The 9,662-nt window shown below is 34.5% G+C and overlaps 1 long non-coding RNA gene across 1 annotated transcript; it reads left to right on the forward strand.

Moving 5' to 3' along the window:
* Nucleotides 1-5,758: 5,758 nt before the first annotated feature.
* On the forward strand, nt 5,759-8,986 carry LOC122476840. Its single transcript, XR_006295621.1, has 2 exons — nt 5,759-8,137; nt 8,178-8,986. It is a non-coding gene; the product is annotated as an uncharacterized LOC122476840 (long non-coding RNA).
* Nucleotides 8,987-9,662: the final 676 nt, after the last annotated feature.

Raw genomic sequence — 9,662 nt, forward strand, 5'->3', positions numbered from 1 at the left:
GATTTTCCCACCAAACTATAATGGAACGCCACAATAAAGGGAAGGTCCATTATCAAAAGAGTGAGGAGGTATGCTGAAAAAGAAAACACATGCACACACATAAAGATGTTCATCATGGCTCTCTTCAATTTTTTTTTTCAATGTCATTCCTGAGCTCTCAGCCTAAACTGTCAACCTTATGTGAATTTGAATCAGAATCCACCCATTCCTGTTGGGCAACAAACATCCACACTGCTATCTGCTGACAGGAAAACTACAATTTCCATTGACATCAGTGGCTTTCTAGAAACATTTACTTACACAGGGCATGATTTAACACACCAGCACTAATGCTCTTTTATATTTTTTAAATTGCTAAAACACATCTGATCATGTAATATTAGAAAAACAACCAAACATTGATTCAGCCCAGCCTTACCGAATTATGGGGGAAATAACAAGTTCTTTTTAGGATGAACAACATGTCTTATATAGTTTCCTTTTAATGTCATAAATATAATTATGCATGACAAGTGATATATATTTACTTAGTAATGATAGCCTGATGAACTAAGAAATAAGTATTTGCCTGTAGTAAGCTTCCAGTAATCAGCCACAACAAAAAGAGATTACACCAGGAAATTTTCAACATGTGCATACAACTATGTTGTTAATTGTAACACTGTTTTTAGAAGGATGATACAGAGATATGAATTTACATGAGTTAAAATCAAATGAATTCTTCAACGTGGACAATCAATTCCTTAGAAATAGCAAAAATGACTCCTTTTGACCTCTCCAAAAAAATACAGTAAAGTTTATTTGTCTCTCCATTGGATGTCAGTATTGCACTGCTAAAATACCACTTGCTAAAAAAAAAAAAAAAAAAAAAAAAAACAAAACTTGATACTTTACCAAGAGACTCAAAAATCACACTGAGTAAATCTACCTGCAATCCAACTAATGATCTCATTGTTTTTGCCTGGTGTAATGCCTGTGTGATGCTTCTTTTTCAGCAGCTACAGAATCCTGTTGGTTCAAAAATGAATGCATTCAAAAAACGACTTGAAAATGTCACCATCGCTTTGAATAACCTTCACAACAGCTTAGAGGAGGTCAGTACTCTGTCTAGGTTGGTGCACAAGTGAGGATGATTAATTTTTTAAAAGGATAATAATTCAATTTTAAAAGATACACAGTTACTCACCTTGAGTGCAATAGCCTATTTGTTCATTTTGGAGGTGGTTGGCAGGAAGCTACACAATGATTTCTGAAACTGCAAACGGAGGTATATAGCATATCATAATATATTTATTAAGGGCTAATGCAAACCACATTGAGTTATAGGAAGGAAAATGTATTCCCCAGTGCTTAGAATTTACTGAACATGAAGAACTCAAATGAGGTTGTTTAGTGAGAAGGAGGAGGACTTTCCATACCTACACCCCAAACAAATAAATCACTACTTATATCCTGGGAATGTTTTCAAATAGACTATGTTTAATGATACGAGGAGTATTAATAACTGAGTTTATATTTACATGGCTTTTCTGCTTTACTTTTCAAATGCATGCTTCAGAGTAGGCCTGCAAATACCAAATTTACGTTCAGGACATGATACTAGGGTATCAAGGTCAGTTATCCTTGAATTGTTCCTTTGTGTTTAAGACAACAGCAGAATTGCTCCACTGAATGGCTAGCTTGTATCCATCCACAAACAGTACGGAATAATTCCGTGCAATAGCATCAGTGCATCTTTGAAAGCATCCCTATTTCATTCCAGAAAAAAAGTGTCAGTGGGCTACATTAAAAAAAAAAAAAGAAGAAGAAGAAGGCTTTCTTTTCCAGATTTGTCATCTGTTCCTGCTGTTTTGTTGAAACTCTTTCTTGTTTCTCAGTCAGTATCTTGTTGCTAATTGATCAAATGTGAAGTGATTCACAAACAGGAAGCTATGTAGCCTTTTTTGGAAAAAGTGCTACATAGAAAGAATGAAGCTAGGTTTTCAGAAGTTACCATATGATGCATCTGAGATCAGACATATTTAGGAGACCTTTAAACAAAATTGCATTGAAATGAGCAAAGGAACAAAATGTGAAAAAACACCCCATCTTGAGTCAGAAGATCTAAGCATATTACCTGATTAGAAGACAAAAACATATTAAAAACTATAGCCAAATATTCAACAAACATTCATCAAGGTCAGTGATTTAAGAGTACTGAGCAAGAAGAGGAAGAAGCCCTTTACAAAACACAAATACTGGTCCTGATAAACTTAAAAACTTCACCTCATGAAGAAAGCACAACCAAATCAGAGCAAAAAAAAAAAAACACATAGTGAAGAAAACCGGAATAAGTATTTATTAACTGACAAGAAAACTAGTTCAGGCAATCATCTCATTTCAAACACTCAAGTTAATTTGTATTGGCTGAAACTTAAAATACCAATAGTAAAACAATACACAATGAAAAGAAATTCGAGCTAAAGATTTATCAACACTCTGCAGGGGAGAGAATTGACTTTTTAAGGCTAAAAACAAGGGGAGAACTCATAAAGTGACAGATTAAGAAAAAAATTAAGTATTATCCACAAACATTAAAGACAAATAATACAGTATGAAATATATTTGCCAAAAATATGCAAGATTTATGGAAATCTTGAAGAAAAAATTGACACTAACAATAAATAAGAAAATACATAAAAATATCTTTTTTAGTTAAGAAATGAAAATTAAATTCACTTTTTACTTAGCTAACTAGCAAAAGAAGAAAAAATAAGCTTAATCCCTAATAATGATACATAGGATCCTAAAAAAAAGAACCAGTGATATTGTAAACAATTGAAGGTTTTTGGAAAGCGGCTTAACAATGCCTATCAAAAGCTATAAAATATTCGTATCCATTGATCAGTTGAATTTCAGTTCAAGGGCTCTATCCTAGTAAAATAATAAAAATATTCAGAAGTAGCAAACACAAAGATAATCCTAAAAGTATTTGCAATGGGAAATATACAACAAAATGAATTTATATATTTACATAAATATATATATATATATATATATAAAACAATGATTTTTCTTTTTAAATTTTTTTTTCAACGTTTATTTATTTTTGGGACAGAGAGAGACAGAGCATGAACGGGGGAGGAGCAGAGAGAGAGGGAGACACAGAATCGGAAACAGGCTCCAGGCTCTGAGCCATCAGCCCAGAGCCCTACGCGGGGCTCGAACTCACAGACGGTGAGATCATGACCTGGCTGAAGTCGGACGCTTAACCGACTGCGCCACCCAGGCGCCCCTAAAACAATGATTAAATTAAGTAAGCTATGACATACATACTGATAGACTATCTCATAAGACTACAACTGATAAATGAAATCCTTAGCAGCGTGGGAAAAATGTATACTCCACAAGCCAAGTGAAAAGAAATAGAAAAATAATATACATACACAACCATGACTATACTAATAAAAGCATTAGTACTGTAACAAAGACAAAAACTTCCTTAAACAAGGATATTTGCATTTGTAGAATTATGTATTATTTTACTTTGTTTTGTTCTGTCTTTATTTTTCCTACTGTGTTAGTTCTCAGCCTTTCTCAGTTTCCATTTATTTACTTGTAAAATTGTGTTGCAGAATAGCATAACCAAGGCAGGGCTGGCTGCCTATTAGGGCCTCAGCTAGAGCTGTCGAATCTGAATCCCATGAGTGAAGATGCCAAGTTGCAGCTTTAACATCTGTATTTTTTGGGCAAAAAGACAAAAACTTGCCCACTCTTGGAAAACAGCAAAGACCAAGAATTATATATGACACCAAATCAGAGAAAAATTAAATACTACAGAAGACACTCAAAAGCAGAGGTAAAGGCTTTGCTTTCTTCAACCTTGATGTTCATGACAGATGGCATTAAGAATGCCTTCATGCAAGCCTATAAAATTCCTGATGCCCCCACTAAGACACTTCTTCCCATTCACCATAACATCAAGACAAATGTGAGAATAGCATGATTAGAGAATGACTTTGAGTTTGCTCTTTTTTAGAAAGTAAGTTATTACTTGTGACGCACGTTACAACTGATCATACCTTCGATGTCTTTTCATTCTGTCTTTGAGTAAAGCTCTCACTTTTAGTTCCTGCAAGAACACAGACTAAAATAGCTTGAAAATCTTTGAAAGGCATCTAGAAATAGTGGATAAAATATATCTTTTTAATATGCATTCTAAATTTTTTGACATTAGGGTTTCTTGTCATTGTAAATTCCCACAGGATCTTATGTGACTCCATTCAGTTCTAATTCTGTCAATGCCAATTTTCCCAGCTAGGCTGACTGTATGCTCCATAAAGGTTCGAATCCGCTGTTCTCCATTCTCTTCCTTGATGAAGTGTACTTGGCACTTAGTAGGCACTCGGTACAGATTTTTAAATGAATTAATAAAAATAATAAGTGTTTAAAAATGTTGATCATGTATTTCAAATATTTCATTGTTTATGATTAATGCAACAAAGCTGATCTCATATAAAGAAAATGTATATTTTCCCTGAGAAACTATGGTAGTTTACATTATTATATACTCTCTTATTACTTTCCTGTCAGTTCACAGGGTTAAATCAACACGGTTTAGTGCAGACTAAACATTTAATTTAATCAATACAGGCACATTAATGTAGGTAAATGAGGCTATGAAAAATTGAGTTTGGATTTAAGTGCCTAAAGTAATTAAATTAACGGGATAATTAACAAAATTCCAATCCCACTTGCAATATGTGGACACAGCCTTTAAAGTGTAATTGGGACTTTTTTTTCCCTACTCATTGGTAGAATTTTATTCCAAAGAGTAAATAATGTATATAGATAGTCACAAAAATCAAAGAAGTTGAGATTGGAGAAGCTTGGAGTTCATCTAATGTATTTCATTAGTTTATCAATATTTCCATTCTAAAAATAAGGTTGAAGCTTAAAGATATTAAATAATTTAACCCAATTTTTGTTAGTAGATATGCACCTGAATATAGGCTTTTTCTCCAGCACAGCGTTTCTGCTATTGAAACATGCAGACTCCAGCTCTGAGTTCATTTGTTAAAAATATAGATAATGTAGGGGTACCTGGGTGGCTCAATTAAGCGTCCAACTTCAGCTCAGGTCATGATCCCATGGTCGGTGAGTTTGAGCCCCACATTGGGCTCTTAGCTGACAGCCCAGAGCCTTGAGCCTGCTGCCAATTCTGTGTCTTCCTCTCTCTCTCTGCCCCTCCCCCACTTGTTCTTTGCCTCTTTCTCTCAAAAATAATTAAAGACTTAACAAATGTTTAAATATATAGATAATGTTGTCCCTCACAGCTTAGTAAAAATAAAAGACTTCATAGCTTGGAAAGTTAGCTTGCTTAAATAACATATAAAATGGAAACTGGGTCAACATAATCTGCAGCCACTAATCATAAGTACGTCTTTACTCCATAATCCCCCAAATACAATGGTAATAAAATACAATGCATAATGGTAGATTACAGAACATAGAAAATATATACACAGGTCCTCTGTTATCTCCCATCTAAATTCTGTTACAAGTTCACATTACTGGGATTCACCTCATCAAAACAAGTAAATGTGGTACTTCTCAGAATTGGAGCATATACACATAAGCTAAATATAATTTCAGAAAGAAACATATTTATCATGTAAGCTGGTGAAAAAATTGTTTTTAATTTTATTCTCTACACAAATTTCTCACAAATATGAAAATTTTTAGTAAAAGCAGATTCTCTTTCTGCCTTCCCCTTTATTCTTAACCAATTTTAAGGTGTTTTTTCCTGAAGAAAAGAAGTTTACTGAATTTGTCCATTTTGTTTTAGTCTCCAATTTATCGCAGCATATCTCAAGATTATATACAATACTGGCATCTTAAAGCTTTGAAAAAAAGTGAATAAATAAATCTGTATTTTACCACTAGATGTCACCAAAGATTTGTTCATCATATCAGTGACTCCACATTTCGTGATCAGCCCTCTATGGCTCCTGTCAGAAAAATGACTTGTTTTATTTCTCACACACTATAGATAAATATATGATGTATATAATATTGTATTATATGTGTATATGTAATAATAATGTATATGTGGAATATATATAATATAACATAATAATATATATGAATATTATTTCCCTCCAGTTTTCATTAGAAAATGAGCGTAAGTTGTCCTCTTTCACCAATGAGATACCAAACTGATGTGAGAAATTACAACTTTATTTCACAATTCAAACTCTTCATATCACTATGAACATTATGGTGACCAAGGAGAAAATTGACAATCTTATAATGTGTTATTGCCTTAAATAATTTGAACATATACTTTTCATTCATTGAATTTATTCCTACAAGAAATAATAATGAAATTACTCGCTTCAAAAGGTTTTATGGTAGAATTCCTTTAAAGAGCAAACTTCAATGCCACATGTATAATTTTATTTTGAAAATCCAATCCAATCATCTCTTTTCTTTGTTTTAGGTTCATAAGGTGAGGTTTACCTGATTGGCAGATTTTAAACCTAAAGACATCAAGAAGGAAAAATTGATAAACAATTTAAATAATAAGTTATCTTAAATACAGGCTTTTTTCTTTATAATGTGTTATCAGAAATCACTTTGGATATTAAATATTTTCCCTGGCTGTGCTTTGGAGCATCTTTTTCTCAAGATATAATGTGAGATAATTGATATTTTGGTTGAACATTTTTTTATCTTTCTTTAACCACTCAGTAATTATAATTTGCTTTCTAGGACCTAGATGATGTTTTTTTGCAGCTTTCCCAGCTTAAAGATAATCTCTACATTTTGGAGAATACATTGAATATAACCAGGATGGAAGGTTTAAGTTCATATTCATCACCAACTCAGTCCTTCCAAGAGGAAAAGAAGTTTTATACTCCAAGACTGCCATATGTAGTATCTAGTCAAAATTATGATATTTCTGGTATGTTGACCATTGGTTATACTGATATATAATTTTGCTGTAGTATGATATTCAGAAAAGGGTGGGTTTAGTAGGTATTTAATTCATTGCCTATCTTCCAGCACATTTCCTGGCACATATTAGGTACTCTGTATGTATTTGTTGAAAGAATGAATAAATGTATAATCCTGAGAGTAATCCTGAGAAGAGAGACAATGGATTTTTCCATATCAATCCCTGCTTCTGTAAATAATCTAAATACCACAGGTAATATTAATGACAGTAACATATTGGCAAAGCATTTTAACATGGACAATATTTTATTTCCACAAGTTACCTTTGTAAGCAGAGATTATTGTCAACAATTCATGAATGTAGAAAATGAGCAGCCTGAGATAAGTTAATTGATAATTGAGTCACTAAATTTCACAAACCTTTCTTTGAAACTTTAGTATAGATATTCCATATTCCTTGCAACCCAACAGTTCTGATGTTCCAGTTCATGTAGGGGTAGGGTTTAGAGGGAATTGTTTATGCTTTAAGGAATGCATTGTTTACTTATATTTAAGGAAAAGATATTTATAAGATACAACATTACCAACAGAGAGGGAGGACATTTGGATTGCCTTTGGTTGTTCTCACCCTTTATTGGAAATATCACCTGTTAATCCTTTACCTATTCAACAGTATTTATTTAACAAGTATGTACGAGGGGACTCAGCACTGAAGATATCAGCTCTCATGAAGATGCATTCTTATTGTGAGAAATTAACATAAATAGGGAAGAAATACCTGCATAACTAAGGTATAATTTTAGATAATATTAAGTCTCATGAAGAAATTAAGAAAGACTGATTAGATAGTAAACCATTGGAGAAGAGTGGCTTAAATTGAGTGATCAGGAAAATCTCTCTGAGCAGAAGGCACTTGGACAGAAGCCTGAGTGAGAAAAAAGGGCATCCACGTGAAAATCTGAAGCAGGGGAATTCTAACAGAGGGAATAGCAGTGCAAAGAACTTGTGGAAAGTGTGGTACGGCTGTGTGAAAGCTCAGATAATGATGAGAACATGTAGGACCAGGTGGGCCACAGTGAGACTTGTGGGAAGCCAGAGGGTTTTGACAGGGGAGTGAATGACAAGGATATGTGTTTTTGAAGAGGCCTCTGGATCTTGAGTAGAAACTAGATATTAGAAAGCCAAGAATAGGTGAGAGGTCTTTCAGGGAAAGCTTCATGCAATCGGCTAGGTAAGAGGTCTTAATGGCTGAGATGGAGAAAAATGAAAGGTTTCAGGAGAACTCCTGGGGGTAGAGCCAATAGGACTTAACTGTTTGATTGGAGAATAAGAAAAATACTACAGTCAAGGTGTTTTAGTAACTGGGCATGTACGAATATTACATACAACATGGGAACATCTTGGGGGAATCTAAAAATTTGGTCACATTTTAAATTTGAAGTGCTCTTAGGCTTCAAAGCAAAGATAGCACATAAGCAGTTAAGTTGGGAACTCTACAAGCAGGTAAGGGCTGAGGGTATAAATTTGGGACATCAACATGTATGTAATAACCAAAGGCACCCAGAGGATCACAGGGGGAGAGAGCTATGATAGGAAAGAGTATAGGGCCTAGGACTTCAGTTTTGGGAAGCTCCAACCTTTAGAGGTCTGATAGCAGAGGTATAGCCAAAAAACAAAACTGAAGGGTCATTGAAATAGGAGGGGGGACAAGACAGTACATCTTAGAGGACAATGTTAGCTTTCAATTACTGAGATGTATTCTTTGCCAGGCACCAGTCTAAACTCTGTTCAGGTACCAGTTCATTTCATCTTCACAACAACCACATGACCTAGGTATGCATAAGTACTTTAAAATTTTCTCCTTATATAAAGGAGAATGAGAAAAATTAAGAACATAAAGTATCTCAATAAAGAGGGAATTATGTCAAATGTGTTGAGAGGCTGAGGTTGAAGAAGATAAGGACAAAAGTGATCCTTGAATTTGATAAGCTGAAGGTCACCGGTGATCTTGGAAAAAAGTTTCAGAAGAATACGAAGGGTGGGAACCCAACAGAAGTGGGTTATATAAAGAATGGGGAAACCTGGTGAGAAGCCTTGCAATTAAAGAAAAAGAGAAAACAGTAAATAGAGGTAGACACTGTATTAAGAAATTTTTTTAGAGGGGAGAGACCAAAAAGTATTTTAATTCTGCTGGAGATACATATGGAGAGAAATTAATATGTGGGAAAGATGGTAAGTAATTGCTGTAGTGAAACTTTGAAAAATCAGGATGGGATCCAAACTGCAAGTAGAGAAGAACTTACATCTGATGGGAGCTGAGATATTGGGCATTTTTACAATTATCAATGCAAACAGGATGTGGCTACAGAAGCAGGGAAGGCTGATAGGTTGGCCGGTGCGTACATAAGGAAGTCAAATCTATTTCTACTTTATGAAAGGAGTAGGATACAAATTCATCTGAACCTGAGAGAGAAGAGGGACTGTGGAAGGATTAATAAAAGAAAATGTAAAGACAGTAAATCTAATACAGGGTAGAGGGAAGGGTGAGCAGTGTCGTGAGCCCACTTAAGATTGGGGCTGTGTGTATAATGCAAGACTGATCAGCACTGAGGTGTTCGCCAGCAATTTTCCTTTGTCCTGCTGCGGGTGTAGAGTGGCTGGAAAGTTGGATTATCCCAGGTGAGTAAGCAGATAAGGTGGGTTTTCTCGGCAGAGTTTGATGA

Source organism: Prionailurus bengalensis, chromosome B1 (genome assembly GCF_016509475.1).
Source record: "Prionailurus bengalensis isolate Pbe53 chromosome B1, Fcat_Pben_1.1_paternal_pri, whole genome shotgun sequence".
In the NCBI taxonomy this organism is placed as follows: Eukaryota; Metazoa; Chordata; class Mammalia; order Carnivora; family Felidae; genus Prionailurus; species Prionailurus bengalensis.